The sequence below is a fragment of the Ammospiza nelsoni genome, chromosome 13, assembly GCF_027579445.1.
Source record: "Ammospiza nelsoni isolate bAmmNel1 chromosome 13, bAmmNel1.pri, whole genome shotgun sequence".
NCBI lineage: Eukaryota > Metazoa > Chordata > Aves > Passeriformes > Passerellidae > Ammospiza > Ammospiza nelsoni.
In genome coordinates, this window is record NC_080645.1 from 7,730,728 (window position 1) to 7,753,864 (window position 23,137).

General features: G+C 39.0%; 1 protein-coding gene across 1 annotated transcript in view; it reads right to left on the bottom strand.

Moving 5' to 3' along the window:
• The window catches only part of ZNF536 (zinc finger protein 536), a 331,239-nt gene that overhangs the window by 306,921 nt on the left and 1,181 nt on the right, over positions 1-23,137 (bottom strand). The gene's annotated exons all lie outside the window — the stretch shown is intronic.

The following is a 23,137-nucleotide window of genomic DNA, read 5'->3' on the forward strand; positions in this document are numbered from 1 at the left end:
AAACCTTCTTAAGCAACTGTTTCAAAGTCATTTTGTTAAACTTGGTAAGTGCAGAAACTTTGGGGCACTTGAGTGAAAGTTCACAGATAAGCACACGCTCCTCTTCTAACCAAAGACCTAATCAAGAAACATGAAAATAACGTGTACTGCACAAAACATTCACTCAGTCCTTTTTCACACTAAATCTCATGGTGTTTAAAACCTTGGCACATTTTCGGGTTTCCAGCTATTCTCACTGCACAACAACATGAACAGAAAGTGGCTGCCCTGAAATAACCATTTCTAAAAGCTTTTGGTCTCCAATTCCTTCTGTGTTAAAACACCAGCCCCTTTTCATGCAGGAGGAGGACTTTTAATGTCCAAGAGGCAAAAATTTAGTCTGAAAGATAAATAAATGAAGAAATGTTAACAGTAAAAAGGTAATAGGAAAAACAAGAGGGGAATTAAAGCTGAAATGTCATCCTTAACTCACCCCCACCGTGCCCAACTCTTGCAGGGGTCCTTTAACAATTGGTAATCCTTCATAGTGTACCATATGTGCTGCAATAACAAGGCCCAATGAGGTACATTAAGGATGTCATTTCAACCTTACCTCCTTGCTTCTGTGAGATGAAGGGAGACCCTGAACTCCATTTTAACATAGGCTAGTGATTAAATAAAAGTTGTACTTTGCTAGGACAATGCTGCTCAGTTTTGTAGTGTAAATAAAAACGGCTTAAGTTGGTCAGCTGCTAACCACATGGTAATAATAAGTACAACAGAGCGAAGTTCACAATTATTTCAGATTTACTCTCTTCCTGATCTTTCATTTTTATCAGCAAAACATCCTCTTGGCAATGGGAAGCTAAGCTGAAACTTAAATGAAAAAAATGCAAGAAGTAAATGACAAAAGACACAATTTTATGAAAGGAAAATATTCAGACCTCAGCCATGACCTTGACCTTTTACTGTCTTTTAACATTAAACATTTGCCCCACCTTCGAAAAGATAAATGTGGCTTTTGATGACAGCCTATGTTATCTGAGGATTAAAATAGCCCTCTTGCAGTGCTCAACATTAAAGTCTTCCGCATTTGCAAAATTGCAAACAGATGCAACTCAAGTACCTGCAAATAATCTGCCAAGACCAATTTCAAAAGGGAGATTTCAAAATATGTGGAAGTCATTAGGACATGTATTATTTTTGCAATGAATAGGCGCCAGGAGTGTCTCAAGAAGCAGATGGGTGCTACTTTGTTTATAAAAGATCAACAGAATATTTGCCTGTAAATGAAGACGTATAAGCTATATGAAACAATTATGTTAAAATGGTGAATGTTTCAAAGCTAATTGTAATGGTCTTTTAAGATCTGAATTCCTCATTTCTTACAGCATGCTAAAATATCATTTTAGTTTTGGTCTTGATTGATATAATTACAAAAATGGCAGAAAATTAAAGCAAATGCTGTCAGTTTTGCTGTTGTAAATGTTGTCACTTTATCACTTGTTTACAGTTGCACCCATACTGATAAGTGAATATTTTTCAACATGCATAAAAAATACGACCTTAATCTCATGGGAAAATACAGAAAGGACAGTAAAAAACGTTAAGCTTAAAAACAAAACAAAAAATATTTCCCAAACTGCAACATGCTACCTAATGACCAGTAGTTTTAAGATTCACCATTATAAATTTCCAGCTTAATAAAAGAGAAGATCACAAAGGAAACTATGGGTATATATAACATATATAAATTCATAAAGAACTCGATAAACATTAATACATTATCCCTGCAACAGAACAATAAGCTGTAGCACAATATGGTTGGTTAAAATCTCAATGTTGTATTTCTCAAAGTAATATATTTTAAATCAGGCTTCCAAATGATAATGAAAAATTTGTCTGTCCAGATACTAAATCTATTTGGCATTATTTACCATGAGGAGGATGTATAAACTGAAAAAAAGCCCACATATTTTACATGCCCATCAAAAAAATTAATTGCTTGGGCAAAGTGAATTTTGCACTGTTGATTAAGATAGCTCTACTCAGAAAATTCCACTGAATAAATATTTTCACATTAATCTCAGTACTACTAAAGAGAATTATTACAATCGTAGTTTAATATCAGTATTAAAAATAATGGGGGGACATTTGAAGGGTTTTTGTCTGTTGCTTTTGGGGGGGTTTGTTTTTATACAATTAGACTTAAATAAATAGAACTATATATGAGATGTGTACGTCAAAACAGTCACGCAAAATCTGCTGACATTGTAACACATCAACAACAGCGTGGCTACTTTCATTTATTGCCATTTGCACAAAACTGTGATACAGCAAGCTTAAAATAGAGTGGAAGCCCTCAGAGTGCAGGTTAGGAGACCCAGTGAAAGTAGTGAAAGTCAGAGAGCAAATGCAAATACTTAAATACTTTTCACACTCAGGGTTTTCACTAGGTCCTGCAAATTGCAATCTTCACCTTTTTCCTTTTTTTTTTTTTTTTCCCTCATTGTGATGAACTTTCTGCTAGGACCTAAAAACTATGATCTTCCAACTGGGGCTTCTACTGCTAGTGTATACCTGTAAGATAGAGAGAAGGAGAAAGTAAGAAGCAAGAGAAGAAAATTAAAGCTGCTAAAGAAAAGTTATAAAAGATAAGCAAGAAGAGCTAGGCAAAGAGAAGAAAACAAAACAAATATCAGAGCAAACAAAACATTAAACCCTTTACTTTGAATTAAAAAAAAGCTTCTAAGATGTGAATAAAGCATCACAGTATGGAATTAATGGAATATTTCCTTGTCCATACATAGTTTAAATAAACATACTAAAGGTAAAGCATATATAAAAACCAAATCTGCTGTTAGTGGAAATGTTTTTCAAAACTTGCATTGGCTGCTATATAAATACAGTGAGGAAATATCTGGCACTTGTAGGCGATACAATTAAAAACAGAAGTGGGCTTCCATCCCCTGGAGTTCAGTGTCCAGTGTCAGCACTACCAACAGGATCAGATTTAGGTTTCAGCTCACTCGTGGCTAATGGGAGCAATAGGCAAGGAAGACTGAAAGATCCAATACAAAAATTAAAAATGGTCTGGCAGTTTTGGAGCTGAAAGGCTTTGGGAGGTGCAGCTCACACAGCACACGGGGGCTGTGCCCACATGGTCAGGGTGAGCAATTCAAGCAAAATCAGGAGAGCTGAGCCTCACCAGCCCATGCACAGGACATTGCACACAGCCCAGCTCTGAGCATAAACCTCTTCACGGAACGTGTTCACCTGGAGAAGTACAGCTCTGCCACCAAGGGCTGCACCTCACAGCCTTCTCCTCAGCAGGGCTTCATCAGTGCCTCCCTGTGGGACACCTGTGGGCACATCCCCTGAAGAGAACACTGGCCAGGGAGAGTCCAATTCTACAAATTTACCCATACTGGCATCAGGAAGCTGGTGGTGGCAGCTGGTGCAGAAGAGTAAGACAGGAACACCCGCCAGCTCCAAGTGAGTAAATGCAGCAAAAACTGCTCCTGACCGCTGTCCTGGTCCCACAAGGTGAAAGGGAAGGACCATCTTATCTTGGATCATACTTTCTCCAATTTATTACATTTCTCCATTGGAGCTTTTTTAAGTCTTATTTCCATTTTTACTGTAACCAACCCAGGTCAGATAATCAGAGATACTGCCTTCTGTTCCTCGCGCAAACCCATTTGGGATCAGTTTACCAGAATTTGGCTGCTGGGCAATCCCTTTATCTCCTTGACCTAAAAGGGACATCCCCCTTTCACTGCCCAGCCCTCCCATCATCCTGGAGGACCCAACAGACAGGAGACAGGCTGCAAAATAGCAAGCCACGACAGTAAATTTTATTTGAAAGCAGTTGCCAGATTTCAGATATGGCAGGATTCCTGTTTGTTTGGAACAGGAGGAGGTATTTATACTGCAGATACAGTCTGAGCAAGAGGTTGTCTTGCTGACTGCTCAGAACACGTTTGTGGGAGTTTGATTTCAGCTTACGAAGGGGTCTGCACCATCTGGAGACTCCTACAGCCTCTGGTCCACTTCAGGAGCCTTAAAGGGAGCCAATAAAGAGGTACATTTGAAACTGAATTTGAGGGGGGCTGCTCAACTCATGCCAGACTATACATTTATGTAAAAAAAAAATGGAAAAAACAAAACCATTTTCAAGTACTGGTACCACAAATCTGCCCTGAAAATCTATGTATTCCAATAAATTCTGTTACAACACATACTGACCCTGTTCTGAGCAAACCACACAATTTTAAAATTATGCCAGCCTCTGCAAAACTATGTGGGATCTCTTACACCATGAATTAATATCCACAAGAGACTTAGCTGAGCTCATCAAACTCATTTCACATAAGACAACAAATTAAATCACCCCAGGGACAGAGTACATGAAAATCCAGAGTGCTATCAAGCATGCTAGGTCCCTATAAGGTAGATTTCTTTAAGCAAAATATTAACTATAATTTCAGAATACACTGCTGCTATTGTTTATATGCTCCACGTAATGAAATGCTACTCCTGTTTTCACCAGATGGTAGCACATATAATTTTCAGGCCTTCAGTTCATATCATAATACAAACAATTGGTATGGCAAATATTACCGGTCTATAAACACTTCCACTGTTCCACAATGCTTACACAAAAAAAAAAAAAAAAAAATTTCCATTTCACTGTTGTAATAGAAATAATGATAATTTCTGATATTCCAAAATATATGCATATTTGGTCACTTTTTGCCACCCAAAACAAATGAAATTATGAAACCTCAGACTGTTTAGCTGCTTCGGCATTTTAAATGAATCAAATAGCAACAAAACTATGCAAATATCAAAATGCTTAAATGGTACAATGCAAGATGTATCCTTAATACACTTTAACAATAACACATGCTGTGTTCCTACACTGGAATAACATCATCCATATGAATCCCAGGAATTTAGTATATCTGACAGTTTCTCTCAACCACCCATAACATTCTTTCCTGTCTCATTGTAGCTGGCGAAAGAGAATTCTATAATTGAGTGGTACAGAACATGTGCCCTCCCTGCTAGAAGATGACAGATGGATTATAAAAACTTCAAAGCAGAGCATTTGGAGCACCAGGGGAGAGATAGTGGGTATTTGAACTCTCAGTCTTTACCCAGGAGACAATGGCACTCTGACATGGTGCATATATCAAGGAATGGTGTAACTAGATAGACATAATCTTTCTTTTCAGTAAGTATTTAACATTCTGTTACGAACAAGTTTCAGCCTAGCTAAAGTGCAACTCATCTTAATACTAATCATCGTAGCCTGAAAGGCTACATGCCCCCTTTTTTCAATTTTGGCTCAACTGCTCCTTCATAAAACTGTTTTTTAAAGGACAGAAGCAGCATTACATAGGTGCTCGGGTTGCAGAAAGGCTATTTTTAATCTTAAAATTAATGTTTTGCTGGGATTTAGTACTTGCATATGTGTAGGTGAATCTCTTTTGCTTGCTGGAATGCTTATTTGCATTGTCTGCATTTAAAGCCTGCTCACCATCAGAGTTTAGATACCACATGTTGCTGATCATTCACTAGTTACTAAAGTTCCCTTAAATTTTTAACATTGCTTAAAAACCCCTCAGAATTCCAGGGGCCTAAATCCTTTCAAGGAATTGATCCTTTCACTCCTGCTGCTATACCACAATGATCACTGAATGTCTGATGCCATCTTTATTAAGATAAATCATAAACCAGAAAAAAAAATCTCATCTGTCTGCATCTCTTAAATATCTGCTAGAAACACAAAAAGAGAGAGAATCCCATTCACGCCAGAGGTGTGTTAAAAATTTCTTAAAGTTAACAATAATTGCAGCAGAGTACAGATTTTCTAAATCATTACCTTCCCATACAAACACAGGGGTTTACTATATCTTGAAATTGTTCATCAATTTCTTTTTACCACTCCTGTTACAGCCATTGCACCTGGTTTATTAAGAAATTACTTGCTGAAATTGTTTTTAAAAATACCTATGACTTACTGTAAGGTTAGAAATAAAAAGGAGTTTAAAGGTCTCATTTGTCTATATCACAAAAATTGCACACACATGATTTGACACAGTTTGCAGCCGCTGCTCAGGCAAGGCCCAGGACTAGAATAGCAAGGGTATTATTGCAGGTCAGAATTGAGGGGTACTGGCAGAGCTGCGTGTGGGAAAGCTTGCATAACAGGCATCCTGTGCCAAGCTTTAGCCTTTGTTATTAGGCCCTCTAATGAACGCCATATTCACACAAAATAAATAAAAAAATATGCTGCATATTTTAAGTAGAGTGAATTCAAAACTAAACAATTGGAAGCTTCAATGCTACAAGAAAGCCACACAGTAAATATTCCCATTCTCCTACAAATGCATTTAATAAAGTAACATGCGAGCAATTTTAAATATTTGATCCTTTTATTATACAGCCGAAATGGACAAAAAATAAAAAAGCAAGCAAGCACTGTGGAAGATGATGAGGCTGTAGTTTTTAAGTAGCAAGTAAAAACAATAGCACCAAGATAACAGAGAGGAAAACAGAAGCGAGTAACTTTGCAGCTGTGTTAATAAAAAATGTCCTAGCTCCAGCAGGAAGAGCTCGCTCACGCGCCGCCCAGGGCTTCGCCATGGATGGCTCTCCAGCAAGAGCACTGGGGCAAACTGCAAAGCTGCCTGCTAATGTATATTTTTCCCTGCACAAAACATTAATCCCAGTCTTTAAAAGAGGGTAGGAGGTGGAGGACTGTGATGCTTTGAAGGAGACCTGTTTTGAGAAGCCCTTTTTTAAAGTGCATTTTCATCTTTTCTTTTTTCAGTGATCTTCTGCCATACTGGAATGTAAACACCACAGGAATAGACAGAATCTCGAATTAAGGATTTGGATGCCTTTCTTTGGAAGTAATCTTCAAAGAATGTACATCCCAAACATCACAGGGGCTGAACAAGCTAGGAAGCTAGCTACTGCATGTAAAACTGCACAGGTCATACGTACTACCTACTACCAGCTTGGGTCCTGAACTGCTGCAAATACAGACAAAACTGTTCTGAACCTCAGTGTATTTGACAGGCAGGAGTATCAGGGGCAGTAATGTTGCTTTAATGGAAGAAAGCCATTCTTTCACAATAGCACTAGTGTACTTATACACACTGTGTTGTTGAATTAAAAGTTAGCTCAGCAGGACCCTAGCTTTATTTTTGTTAGTAGGCATCCACCATCAGTAGTCGACACAGTGGAGAGCAAAGGCATGTCTTATTTACAGATGCTATTGTGCAGGCTTTAATAATAGTAAATACACAGAAGACAGACTATTGTGGATGGAAAAAATCTTTGGTTTAATGAACTGTCAACTCGTCCATCATGATGTTACCCAATCTAAAACCGCCAAATCTGGACAAGCTCTTTGATGATATAAAGCAGGCAAGAGGTTTTGTTCACACGCAACAAAATGGAAGAGATTGCTGCCATTAAAAATATACTAGCCCATGCTAGCACTAACTGCCACACATTTGTTAGATAATAGCTTGATTTTTTTCCTGTGAGAATAGCCTTCTGCAAGAAAGAGACATTTAATCAGAGTGATACATGACATCCAAAAACTGAAACCAAAAATTATGGCATGAGCTAAAAGCAAGTTGTCTTCCTGAAGGCAGAATACTGAAACATCTTTAAGATTAATTCTGAGAGAGAATTCTGAAAGTCAAATGCTGAAAGATATTGAAAATACATTAATTATGCACAACTCAGGATCTAGGAGAGGTTAAACCCCAACTTGGCAGAAAATTGAATCCTTTTATTTGATACAAACTTTGTACATAGTGATGTTATGTCCTGCATCCCTAATCTCCTTAGGTCTAGCAACAGAGCTAAAGGGCTGCAAGACAAAGGAACTGAAGATTTAGCCATTCCAGTGTCATCCTGCAAAGAAATTAAATGGAACAGCACTGTGGAAAATGGCTTCTTGCAACCATTCGTGGCAGAGGTCAAGCTTCAGACCTACCTGGGGCAATTGTCCATCTTGTTCTATCAAACATTCACGACGACTTCCTCAACCAAAGTGGGATTCAAGGAAAGGAGACTTTTCACAGTTGCATCTGATGACTCTCTCAGGAACAACTGTCATTCACGTGCATTAATTTTCTGTCACCTTAAGCACTAACCAACCTTTGAAGACATGCTCCCCTACTTTCCACAGTGCATATTTTCCAGTCTTACCACAGCTGAATATTAATCCCTTATATTAATTTTGTGTGTGGTGTGTGTGCATGTTAGTCCCTCTGTATGCATTTTAACACTGGGGACCCTTGCTTTCTGCTCTGGATAGTCTCAATTTTAATACTTTAACCATTCATATTAGAATGCTCAAAATTTTGGAGGCTAATTTTGAATCATCCACATTTTGATTCCCGGAAGGGCCAAGCACTTATTTTTCATTACGAAGTGCAACAATAGCTGTGCTCAGGAAATCAAGTCCTATGTCTCTGAGGATTATTTTTCCAAGAATTAGACACACCAAATAAATGATGTCTTTGGCAAATGCAATACAAAATCCATGCATTAGACACACATTCAATTTCATTCTACACTTAGATACTTAAATGAAGATGAATCTTTTACATTTGCTAAAGAGTTGATTGGTCTGTTTGATAACATGATGCTCTCCAAAAGGTCACCAATTTGTCTAACCATAGAAACAACCACTAGAGCTGATAAAGACGCAGATTCCTTGAGCACTAAATTTTCAGGAAGATCTCTGTCTCCAAGGACCCAGATAATTCCAGAACACAGACATGAATTCTGTTCTGGTTCAAGGTATGGGAAATTCCTTAAGGTAACAATTTTTCCTTTTTTAGAATACTAAAGGTCACACTCTCACACTTAATTATGACATGAATGTTCAACAGAGTGGGTAACTTTGATTTCTCAAATGGAAGCTGAACTGAACAACCTCTGGGGCAGCCAAACATCACAACAGCACACAACAGCATGCCCTCTTCTTCCCTAACCCTCAAGAGCAACTCTTGCCATCTTCCAGCCTTTCTCACCCTTTCACTCCTGTCAATGAACTCTAAAGTTTCTGACTTTCTTGAGCTTTTAACCTTGATCCCTCAGTGGAGATGAAGTCAGCTCTCTGGAGTGCTACCAAAGGCCCAGCAGGAGATGCAATGGTAAGAATGATAAGTTATCTTTTACTCAGCCAGTCAATCAGTTCTTTCAGAGGCATCTAGTGATGCAATCACAGTTCTGGAACCAAGGTCTTTGTTTTCCACTGGGTTAGGCCAGCCAATTTAAAAGTTTGGTAGCCACAACTTTTCTTTTAGATAACAATATGGGAATTACCAGAAAAATCAAATGTCAGCACTTCTCTAAGCATAAAACACCCATCACCCCATGGTCTGTCCCACTGGCAGAAGTGCCAGAGGACTACTGATCATTTTGTGGGTGCTACAAGAGCCCTGCAACTTCAGTTCAATTAAGGTAAGGAGACACCCCTCCACCAACAGTCTCACACTTTTAACTACAAGCCCAGACATCCTAGTCTGGGGAAGAGGAGATCGTCTGGAAACAGCATGTGTGGATAAACAATAAAAAAGGGAGAGATTAAAACACCTCTTTGACCTCACAACAATATTTTAAAGTGTCTTATTTTTTTTACTTGTTTTCTCAATAATTTTTCATATCTAAAATTTTGACAAACATTAACCAGAACTGGATAACACATTATAGGAATGCAGTGAATAGAACTGGACTAGGTGGTCCATTTTCAGGAGGGAGTATGAATGATTCCTGTCTTGCAAACACTAGAGAAGTTACACATCATCATAAACATTTCATTTTGGTTTACCTTAAACAAATCTGTACTTTTATTTCTTTGAGCTACTTCTACAACACAAATAAACCAGAAAATTATTTTCAAAGGCACAAACAAGGTCTCCCCTTAAGGTCTCCTAATGTACACAACTGCAATAACTAAAACTAGAGCAGTTAGACTTTCTTACTGATGTTATAGACACTAAAGGCTTCAGTGCTGGAGGGTGCTGGTTCTCTTATCCATGTCAACCAAGGTAACAATTCATAAATAGAAGGTGATGTAACTGGAGCATGTTGTGCCCCACTGGTCCTGGCAGGTAATATTGACTCTACCTCTCATCATCTCCTAGCATGGGAAATATTGCAAGTGAGCTCTTTTGCCAATGGACAGAGGCTATAAAGAGCAACATGAGCCACAACCAAATAGAGAAGTATCAAAATTCACTCTTCTAGCAAATACCCAACTGCCTGATATGCTCTCCTCCAAGACTTTCCCAGCAGCCTTCTCCATCCAAGAGTTCTCAGTCCCATGCAGACAAAACTGAAACTTTTGACCTGGAGCAACTGCTTCAGTGTGCTTGGGAATCAAAAAGTTCAGAATCAGAGTTCTAAAAGATCAATAGGCAAAGACCACTCAACCTTTTTATGGCATTTAATGATACTGTGAATTTACACTCCTGTTTTCTCTCCTCTAAAAGTAGGTAAGAAAAAAGATATTACAGCAATTGAAAACTGACCTCTTGGCTGAATCATTTTACCAGGGACCTCTTCCATCAAAGCATCCACATGGGAAACCTGAAGTGTATCTCTCTAGAAATACAACCAACTGGAAAGTTGCTTTCCATGGCTAATCCATTCAGCTGAAGAGTTAAGCTTGCCCTCTTGTTGCCAGCTTTTCCAAAGCCATGATTTTTAACCAGGAACCAGAAGTACTTTCAAGAGCAAAACTGTCAAATGAAGATATGAAATGCCTCTGGGGAACAGTATCAAAGACAAAACTACTTCATGGCTTCTTGAGATGCATGGTTCAAACTCAAACAACTTCCCAAAGGGTCAAGAAAATCTGCTTTGGTACAGGAGCAATCACTGACTGAGCCATTCAGTTCAAAGGCTGTGGCTGCAGGGTAAACTTGGGGTGAGGAATTTGTGCTTCAGTCCAGCCAGAGCAAGTGAGCAAATATGTGGCAGATGAGTATCAACACATAAAAATGGGAAGGTTTAACATCTGGGGAAAGCAATCTAAACAGCCACGTACAACAACACTGAATTTGGAAAAGGCACATAAGCACAGAAAGAGATCCTGCAATTGACAGTCCTCTGGAATCATCAGTTCAGTAACCTACACAGAGTAAAGACAGCCTGAGGCATTGGTTTAGGAGGCATTGAGAGCAGAATGGACAGCACCCTTCTGCCACAGCACAAAGCCTTGGTGCACAGTGCCCAGCACAGTGTGGGCCACTCTGGCCTTGTCCTGCGAAAGAATGAACCAGAGTCAGAGGCATCAGAAAGGTCAAATAATATGATAAAGGAGGAAGAGAGGCTGCTCCACAGGAAAGATGAAAATACTTCTTTCACAAACATCAGTAATCTTGGGACCACACTGCCACAGAAGGTGGCACAACACACAAACTGCAGACTGGACAGATTTGCAGTCTGTACTTCAGTGAGGGTTAGGGTGTACCCTCCAACATCACCCCAGTGACAGTGGGTACCAGGATCTTTTGAGGAAAATGGATCACCTCAAGCACCTGGGCTCACATGGCCTCCATAACCAGCACCTCTCACTGCCAGCACCACGCAGCAGGGCAGGGAGGGACACTGGCCTTCTGCAAGTGCATTTCCTTCACACCTCCCAGAGTTACCTCCCTGCAAATATACAAGACTTTCCTCCATCTACACACTTTCAGACAGCCCAGATGCTCTTCATTTTTCCAAGAAAATTATTTAAACAAAAGCATATTCATATACTTTTCATCAATAATACCATAATATTTCTTAAAGGCTGCAGAAATCCTTTTACCCACTTGGCAAACAGATATGCAAGCACTGTCTGAGCTTCAGAGGTGATTAGTGCCCCAGATGCAACCCCAAGATTCATTTGTATCAAGAGGCCTCCAGCACCTGTAAAAATCACTTCTCAATGAATTTCTCAAGGTCACACAAAGTCAGAAAAAGAATTAAGAATGAAGTTCTGTCCAGTGCTTTATCAACAAATTTAATTTTCAGGTGTCATCCATTTTTCTCATGATATTATGGTCATTCAAGCTCATATTTCACAGATGGACACCTTTTGCTCCAGGCATACACTACTTGATCTATTTTAGAAATCAAGCACAAGATCCTCAGATGGAGCCAATCCACACACTCAAAATGCAGGGTAACACAATGCAGAGGTCACTTCTGAGCTGTTCATCACCACTGCCTACTGGAAACTACTTCTGTGGATGCTGTGCACCCAGAACTGCAATTAGGGTTTATAGGGAACCTTTGTCATTCCCTGTTCCCCCCCGCAACATCTCTTTTCCCTCTGTGAAGGTAAAAAGGAAAAAAATTAAAAAAAAAAAAAAAAAAAAAAAGAGGTGGATAGAAAGAAAATATGGAACAAGAACCTAGAGATCAATGATGAAACCTTTGGATTCAGATACTTTAGAGCCATATGTTATCAGTTATCAATTCCACCAGACAGAATTTGCCCCCAAATCTATATTATTTATCTAAAAGGGCACTCCAGCACATAAAAACAATTCAATGCTATAAATTTACATATGATATAAAATTTCTTCATTTGCCCACTTACAGAAATACCAAGAGTTAGACCTTCCTCTGATTTATTGAGGTGAAATTGAAGTGGTATAAATGTGGCAAAAACTTAGAAGGTCACTAAGATCCTTAATGAAACACCTGATCACAGAGGCCCATTTAGAAAAGAGAATTCCAAGTTCTTTGGCCTCAAGATGCATGACAAAGATTAATAGCAAAAGTAATGCAATACATGCTGAAGGGAACTAGAAGACAGGTGCAAACAATTGCCAATTTTTAAAAGTATTTTGCAGAATTCATTTGCAGTTCTTCACAATCACTTCAGTATTACAGGAAAAGGAAAAAATGGCAAGGTATCAGTGACTAGAGCTGGACTGAAGCTCAAGTTTCTCCAAGACAAAAGATTTTTACACTAGGAGGAGTAAGCCAACCTGAAAACTCATCTCCTTCCTTTGAATGTTCTACAGCAAATCCACTACAATAACATGAAGCAGAAAAGTCCAAGGTGGAGAGGACATGCAGGGTTTACATTAAATTCTGCCTGTGCATGTTTCACAGCAATACAGGAATACAGGGGTTCACATTTCAAACAGGAGTAGAAACAAACAGCCCCTGATGGAGCCCTGTGAGCAACAAAGGAAACCAGCTCCCAGGAATCTCCATTGCCAGAAGTGATGTCAGCAACTGGTCCTTTCACCCTGACAGACACATTAAGAGACCCAGATGTCCAAACTAGAGGTTTTCTAAAGGAGAAATATAAAATATGCTTGGATCATTCATATATAGAATACTTCAGGCTACAATCATTCTCAGCAAGAGATTTTCCTTAATACTTGTCTACATCTGTCAGCTGATGCTGATACATACTGTAGCTTTATTGATTTTAAATTTTAGAAATGTCACAAGTTAATTCACAGGTCTTTAGAAGAGACCAGCAGTAACTAAACTATTCCAACATCTTAATGAACCTACTTCACCAGGAGCAAATTAGTAACCACAATTAGTACACTTATAACTAGACTTTTGTAATTTTAAGCCTCATGCAATATATGCTCTCTTCAACATCCCCTCCTTGCCACTGGAGAAGAAAATAGCTTGTGTTTTCCCTTTATATGACCATCTTCTTGTATCTTGCAGGCATATAATTTGCTATTTCTATAAGCTCTTTTTTTCAGGTGATGGTAGTGGTGCATGGCACTTTGCTTGGGAGCCAATTCCATGGTAAATATCGATGCGTAGCTTAATTAGGGACTGGTAAAGGAAAGAGAGAGACTAGGTTAACAAAACCAAACAGTTGTGATACCGAATGTGGATCCAAAAATGCATTTTTAAAATTCTGCATGTTTTAATGAGTAATACTTGCATGTTTTTGAAATCATTTTGTGGCTATGGCTCCCAGTCATGAAAATATATGCAATCTCATAAAATGTCTGATATTAGCATGCCTCTTCAAGTGCAAGTGAGTTGTCAATAAGACAATTAAGACAACATCAATAATACACACTGCATGTTATTATCTGCTATTTGAAATCCCAGCCTATCCAAAGATCTCTGGAAACAAAGGGTGCATCCAACATTGGCAAAAACATCTCCCACAAGTGAAATATGTAATTCTGAATGTATGCAATGGCACTCCTACCTGTAAGGGAAAAAATGGATTGCTTTTAAATACAGAATAAATAACTCCTGATAATGTAAAACCTGGCTCTGTAGAAGAAATGGCTACAATAGAAAATTAGCAATCCTGTGCTTAAATCAATCGCTTCTATCACATGATCCAAGTCGATAAAAGTACTGAATAAGTGCTATCATTGACCTTAATCAGCCAACAATTGGCACACAGGGATCAGAAATCCTAGGGAGGAAATCAGTTGTCCCTAGTAGATTTTTAGGTTTGGGGGAACAGTAGACCTGGAACCTCTCATGACACCTTTCTACCCAAACACCACCATGGTTTTAACAGGAGGAAGGGAGGACTGAAGTTAGATAACCAAACTTCCAGCAGACACCTTCAGGTATAAACTGAACAGGTGCACATAGCTGAAGAATGCTCTACTCCTGACTTTTTTCCCTCTGCAGCACTGGAAATGTAGCTAAGCATGCAACAAAAACATTCCTCAGTGGTTTTACATGATGGAAATAACCTGTCTGGAAGTGAGGGTGATGAAAATCATGCTGCACAATGACTAATTTGGGCTTTAATCCTGATGTCCCATTTCATCCAAAGTTGCCATTAAGTTCAAAAGGAGAAAGGACTACATAACTGGGACCTAACATTTTTATTTATCCACCTCATAAGCTGAATGTGATTTCAGATTGAACAGAATAGATCTCACTGTAACTAATGGACCAGATATATTCATACAATGTCCTTTTATTGATTTTACTTTCTTCTACCTATTGTTTGCATTTTCCTTTGAAAAACACATAACTGTCATTATGCTGTAGATGTCCTTTACAATTCTTATATCATTCACTATTTCTTAACAAAAAATACATGTTTAGCTACAGCATGCTTTCTAATGAAAGACTCCCCACTAGCCAAACTGGAGTTAAATTGTTAGAACATACTGTACAAATTGGGAGAAACAGAAGAAAATTAAACCCTTTGGAATTGGTTTGTTTGGGTTTGAAATATGTGTCTTTAAAAAATTAATAAGAGGGAAAAAATGGCTAAAGGACAGGCTTCATTTTAGACACATTCTAAACAATAAGCCTATTTATATAACTGATCACATAACGAACTTCTAGGCACTTTATGGAATGAAAAGCCTTTTGCACTGCAAAAGTCATACCGCACACAGCTTTCAAGTTTCAGAAAATAAATATTCAAAGGAATAGAGAGCAATAAAAAGATATTAAGTATTTTTAACCCACACTAGTCTGAAATTTTACACAGTACCTTAAATAACCACCAAAAAAAAAAAGGAAAATATCTACAAAGGATAAGTATGTGAACAAATTTAAACATACTTTCTTTGTTTACCAATTTTTTTTCACTCTTCCTTGATTTATATTGCAATATTTTATTCCTAAGTTACGATTATGCAAAGTACAATTTGTTTTGGATGACTATTTGGAATGTTTACAATTATTTAAATACAATTTACTTAACTATTTTGAAACCAAATGATGTGTTGAATTAAAGAAGGTTCAACATTCAAATTGCTGTCATGTGCTCATTTCTCTGCAAACTGCACTGACAGCTGAGGACGGCACATTTCCATTTGCACAGGGTGCCTGGTGTTCCTGCAGGTCACACTGATTTTAGAACCTTTCCACCAAGGGGCAACTGTCATGGAATCAACATCCAAATTATCTATCAATATGGAAGCCCTCTGAATGTAGGCAGAGCTGAGAAGGAAAATGTAAAGTCATGCTCTTATTGATAAAACCTACACAGAACTTAAGCTACAGATTACGAAGGCAATGATTCAGCTACCAGATTAAAAAACATTTTCAAATAACCAAATAACTTTGCATGCAAGAGCAGCCTTCAGAGACATTCACATTTATGCAGAGCCAGCTTTTGCCAAAACAGTGATGATCTCAAGTGTTTCAGTTCCTTAACACAACTGAGCCTAAGGGCATAAGGAAGGGACGAGGTTGATAAAGTAGGAAGCACCCACACATAAGTATCTTTGACAGAGAAAAGCTTCCAGCAGCATCTCAACCAGGTGCAGCCACTTTCATTAGCCAAGTCTGAGATTACTCCCATGCTGACTATCAAGTCCTATGAAAATATGAATTATCTGCATGCACCACAGCAGTGCTCATCCACACGCTCTGCCACTGCTGGACATCCTCAGGATTTCAAAACTATGCACATAATTACCAAAATTCTCCCAGAACTTAAACATACAAATACCCATCTACATTTTGTAGACTTCAGTTCTTTAGGTTGATTGTGCTGTTTAATTTCCCATTAAAAGAAAAAATTCTCAGTTGTACAGATGGGACAAGACACAGTCTGGGATTTCTGAGGCATGTGGGAAAGAAGCTGTGTTAGGACTTTCATCTCTCCCTTTTGGTTTCTGCTGAAATCTGTTACTGCTGCTTGTACAATCAGTAACAGTCAAACTAGGATTGCTCAGACTCAAAACACAGTTACCAGCTGGAGCCCTCTGTGTAATTCCAGCTGAAATTCTTAGGACTGTTTTGGAAGCTCAGCCTTACCTGAGCTCCTGAGGGTTTGGGTGTGTTTGTTTAAATAAAAGGAGAAGTTCAGATAAAAGGTGTAGATTCCCCATCTAAGGCAGCTATTCTTGGAACACCTTAACTCTTAGCCATGCAAACTGAGGCACAGTTTCAGAAGGCCCTTCCAGCATGGAACATGCAAATGCAGTTTTTGGCGATTTCAGTGTCACTGAAGTCAAGGCCATCCCTTTGATACTCAAAGGTTTGAGCTAAATACTGGCTTGTCATGAATAAACCAAGTTCAGATACTTAATCATGTTTTCATTTCTGTGAGATGGAGCATTTCCACTGTGATATTTGATCAGCAGGGCTTCTCTGTATTCTACTGTGCAGAGTCAGGAGCTCTTATGTCTGCAGGTGACAACCTGAGGAACCCTACTCAAATCCAGGTATGTCCAAGCCAGACCTGACAGCAGCTCTGCCTAGAAGAGCTTCAGAGGATGTCCTAGGGCTTGTCTGATCACCTCAGATTCAGGGGCATTTTTTGGGTCAGAGAAGATCACAGGCGTTGCCATGGAAGAAAACCACATGTCAGCCTACCAGCCTTAGGCTTTTTGAGAGGGAGAGTTTTCTCAGGATCACTGGAATGACTCAGGAACACAAATGTTCATGGGACCCTGACCATGGGAGGAGGAAAGCTGACAATTATTTTTAAGAGAAAATCTTGGTTCCAGTGAACTCGGTGGGAAAAGTCCCCATTATTAAACAGAGCCAAGATTTATTCTTAGACTTTAAGGCCAATATGGAAAACAGAAGCAAGAATTTTATTTAATCACTCCTTATCCACTGCAATAAGAAATGGTGGAGTCCTCCCTGTTATTACCAGGGTTCATGTGAGGACAGGGACAGGATTCTTCTCTGTTTTATTTCAAACCATCTTAGGCACATCATTCTTTTCTTCCTCTGTTAACAGGAATGCAGAAACCCTGAAATGTGAGGCCTTGCTCAGACTCTCATGCCTCTTGGTGTGTCTGTCACACAGAAGCAAACAGACTGCAATTGCTGCCTCCCCAACCTGTGCAGTGCCCCAAGCTGCAGCAGCCCTGCATGGCTTCATGTAAGTGACATGTCACAGTCAATAGCCAGTGTGTCAGCTCCCTGACAGGCACACAACGTGTGACAGCATCCTCCAACACCACTCTGGGGCAGCCCCCGCCTCTCAGGGACAGCACAAACAAGGCTTGGGAGCAAGGAGAGCAGGACAGGCATTTTGAGGGGTTTTCAGTATTTTCAGTGGCGTGCAGCTGCTTTGGAGCAGTAGTGTCAAATGTCACTCATGTTCCCGCTGTGACTGCGAACATGGTGCAGTGCATAAAACCCAAACGTGCTACTTAAACTCTGTAACTCCTGAGCAGTGCCCTCCATTAAATGTAATTGCATTATCTGACAAATAATCAATGTCCAGATGACACTCAAGAGTCCTAGCTGCTAATCCTGGGCTAAAACTATCTCATATTTGCCTTCTTTCTGAAGTTTTATACTGTGCCTGTGCTTCAATATCAGCCCCAAAGGAGAAGGAGCATCACAAATAAGGTCCTGGCTTCCAATATGAATTCTCTAATAGTTCCATTAGAGAGATGAAGAACATAATCTGGTTTTGGACAAAAGAGGGCTCAGTCTTTGGCAAGCAAAATGACATAGCACCTTGTTTATATCGCTACTTATGATATTTAGCATGTTAATTTTTCATTCCGTTAGGTTTAATTCTTCAATATTTGGAACAGATCTCTTATTTTACTGGGAGTTCCAATGAGAAGGGAAAGAGCAGTGACTTTGCTATCAAGGTCTGCAAAGAAAATTGAAACAGCAAATATTAGTTCAACAGAACAACCTGTGAGAGTGTAAGAGCTATTTTGTATGGCTGTGGGCTGCTCTGATCTGAATGCACAGAGGACAGCATTGTCCTGGGACACAATAAAAACCTATTTCATTCTTTCTTCATCTTCCTCTTCCTCAGCTGGGCCTCCAAGCTGGAGCTCCCATGGTCTGCAGCCCCTGCATCCCTGATGCTCCAGCTCTGACAGGGGAATGAGCAGTGCCACTCCAGCTCCTGCCTGTCCTGGCCACTCCCCACATGCATTTCCTGCCTCCATCACCTGGCTGTGGAGGTATAAAACTCCTTCCAAGCCCCCTGCCTTCACCTTTCCTCATCTGCAGCTGGCCAGGGCTCAGCCAGGCGCCCCTGGCAGGAGCTGCTCCAGAGTCCCAGCAGCTCAGAGCCAGGAGTGGCCCTGGCAAGGGAACAGCCCCGTCCCCTGGGGTGTCTGAAGTCATCCTGCTGTGGGAAGGTGGTGCTGGAATGGTGCCAGACAAGCCTTGGTGGAAAGAACAAGAAAATGAGAAGAATTTTCCTGCTCTTCACAAAAAAAAGCAGAGTTCTGTGATGTGAGCTTAATTAACATTTACATGAACACTGTATTTGTTTATATTTAATACATCTTTTTCTAAATGTAATTCAAGACCACAGCTATTCTAAAGTATGAAAAGCAACTCTTCCTTTGAACCACATTTTTAAAGGAATTCCAGCCAATTTAAGAAACAATTATGAGACCACACATGATTTTTGAAATCACAGATTATTGATGGGAACAACAGAGATAAAAAAGTTATAAAAAACAAGAAGGTAATACGGCTTATTGCAGATTTTCAAAACACTGTAATACCTAACTGAATTGTGTCCAGGATTTCTCACTACTTAGACTTTTTCTAACTGCAGAAGACCCAATTCAGCACAGAAATGCTTTAGCACCTGACACCCAGCATTAGCCAAACAACTAAAACACATTGCAATACCACTGCTTCCACACTAAGTCAGGATCAAATGCTATTCCAGAAATGCTCAGTATGAGATCAGCTGAAGCAGTACAGGAGGATTCACAGCACTGTACCAGAAAAGTTTGGCACTGAACAGCTTTAACTGACAGTCCTTACATGTGTGTGAATATCTTTTTTTATAAAATCTGAAAGAGAGCTCATGAAACAAATTATATCCACAAATTATTCACAGCTGAAGGTACATACAATCCTCCCCACAAACAAAAGAATTCCTATAGGCTACAGAAAATTTTGTTAACATACAGCCTTCCTGAGAAAAATTAAGCATGTAAAGAAAGGGGAAAAAGTATTAAATTAAAAAAAAAAGTATAAAGCATTAAAAAGTATTATTTAATAATAAAAATATGTGACCATTCTAAAGTATTCTTACTCTTGTCATATCACTTTCTCAAAGACAAGTTTGTACCTATTTATATTTATACCTTTTATAGGTGTCTTCATATTATGCAGTTGTAAGACAGGCATGCAAACATCTTATAAAATACTAAATTATTTACATTCTCCTTGTACACTTTACAAACTCCACATACACCTGCTCATAGAAGGATGGGGCACCTGTGCTAAGGCAAGAAATGTTTCAGTATGGACTTTATTCAGAGTGCAGCAAGCCCTAATAGAATAATAGGTAACTGGGTTACCTAATTGAAGAGTTTAAGTGTTGGCAATATTGTTGATAATAAACTAATAAGTTAGAAGAGCCTTCTTGACTTAGATGTCCAGCAATCATTGGACAAAATAAGGGCTTAAGATTGTTTAGAATTAATGTTGTGCACATTTGAATACAAATTATCTTAGTAGGCTTTTGCATATTGATTGTACATTGCCGTTAAACTCTCTTCTTTCTATAGGAATAAATGATCCTTATTCAATATATAAAAGCTGCCCTAGTACTAAATGCTGATCTTAAGGAAGGGCAAATCCTAAATGCAAGTAACTGGACAGGACTAAATTCTACACCCAGCAGGTGCACATGGGAAGCAGAACAAGGTACAAATGGCTTCCAAGCCTGGCAGATCTTTCAGTTTAATGAGCAGAACTTCCATTGTTCACAGATGCTTTCTGGATAATTGTGTGAAAAAACCACACACACATCTGAACAGAGAATGGAAAATGTTCAAGACACTTCCCTGCTCCTCCCTTTTTTGTTCAACCAATTTCCAATTTGAAGAAATTACGCAAAGGAGGAAAAATCTTCAAATCCAGTATGAAAGACATGTGCAACACCTCTCCCTCTACCTGCCAGCCCAGCTTCTCCTGTCATGCTTCTCTTGCATTGTGGCTGACCCAGAGACCCTGCCCCAAGAGCTCCTGCCCTGCCAGCTGCACACAGAGCTGGGAGCATGCTGGAAGCCACTGCTCCTGCTCCACTTAGCTCTGCTTTCCTTATTGTGCTCAGCTCCACCACCAGCCTCAGAGAAAAAGGGGCAGAGATTATTGGCATCTTAAAGGGAGAAAAAAGTGATGGGGTCTTCAAGGGTATTTTCATTATTAATTCAGAAATGATGGAATCGTGCCATGCTATTTTTTAAATGACAAAACATTTGCTCCACAATATAATTAAAGCCAAGAAAAGAATGCACAACTAGCAAAAGATATATGATGCGTCATAACAACAAGTAACAATAAAATTTTTCTGAAGACTTATTTGTAAATCTATATTAATAAAGGAGAAACAAAAAAGAAAAGGTTTTTGCAATCCAACAGGTAGCATTTTGTTTGACTTAAATCATTAATCGCATCTTCAAAAACCCAATCTCCCAACAGAAAACCTCATCAAAGCAAAACACACCCATAAAAATAGTCCTCATATGGTTAAAAACATCAACATATTCTGAAAAGAGATGTTTTCTTCTAAAAAAGGTCCATGAATAAGTGTCATGCAGTTGAAGAACATAGACTAGCCAGACTATTTTTACAGAGGCATCAAATCTGCTTTTAGATCTTTATACCAGCTACAGAGTAGGAGAATGAAAGTTGTGTTACATTACAGATTATACATGTGTAAACCATTTTCAAATCCAGCTGGTGTTATTTGTAAATTGTAAATTTCAATACCTTTCCCAATATCACAGAAAAAGTCTGCATGTTAATTTGTTCCATTCCACAGCAGTTATCTCATCAAATGCAAGTTCTGGCTAACTAGATGGTAGATGTGAGCTCACTGCAGAAGTTGCATTCAGTAAGCAAAAGGTTAATAGCCTGAAGTCAATGATTTAGTATCATGACATGGGTAGTAGCCAATCAACAGTTGGTGTTTGAAAGAGGCTGTGATATATTATATTTATAGAGCAGGGGGGGGTTGTGGTGATTTTTTCTTTGCTTGCATGATGATGATTTCACTTGAAAGAGAGAAAACTAAATTTGAGTCAGCCAGCTCACACCTGAAAACAAGATACTGAATCAGTGACAATAACAGACCTGATCATTACAACATTCATTAAGGTCTTCAATTAGTGAACTCAGTGGTGAATGTTGATCATAAAAACACTGGAAGAGTTTTTATCTGCAAGCTTGGGCCCTATGAAATTCCTGTTTCTCTAAGAGAAAGGTTTTCCCTTTCCAAAGGGTACCCAAGGGGCCCCATTCCTCACTCCAATGGTAGGTTCATGGTGGCTGCTGAGGGACACTGGATGAAGGTACAAAGGCAGTGTAAGAAACAGCTCAGGGTGTAATTCCTCCCTGTTTTTAGTGGCAGCGGCCCTGGAGAGGTGCAGTGCCTCCCCAGACTGCCCCAGTCCACAAATTCAGAAAATATCCACAAATTCACGCCATCCCTAGAAGAGCCTTTTGTGACTTAAACTGTAAAGCAAAATAAATTAAAATCCAAACTAACTCAACACTCATCACAAGCATATTTTTTAAAAATAATTTAAGAGTTTTGATGCAAAGGGTAACTGTCAGCCAATATTTTACTCCTAAGATTTTATTACAGTTAAACTTCCAAGGATCTGACTTCATATATTCTCCATATGTGAGATTTCTATAGGTGCCAGCTGCAATAAAGGTATTTAAGGGTTGCAGACATATCCCCAGATTCACCTCAGCTGTAGCAATCTCACAGCATTGATAGATCAGAAATAAACTCAGAGCTGTTCTAAATGATGAAGACTGCTTAAACCAACTTACAACAGGTATCTACACACAGGTGGAAGGTGTGACCCCAAACTCTTGAGAGTCAACTCAAGGTGCTCATGATTTCCAAGGACTTTGAATCAGCTGCAAAGAAATAAGCTAGAATTTTTTGTACTTTGTGACAGAAGATAGTAGCAGTACCTTGTCTGTACCTTGCAAGTATATATAAAAATAGAGTAAAATCTTAAAATCAAATTAGAGCCACACCATTGATGTAATTTAGGTCTTGTAAAAATCCAAATCACACAAAAATTGAAGACCAATAAAAATGTTTCCATGGTTCTTTTTTTAATCCCATTGAAAACAATTTTTCGTTGTAAACATTTTTGCTAGCCAAGCACTGCAGCATTGTGCAACTGCATGACAGCCAAAGAGAAACTGATGAAAAGCTGACTAGATT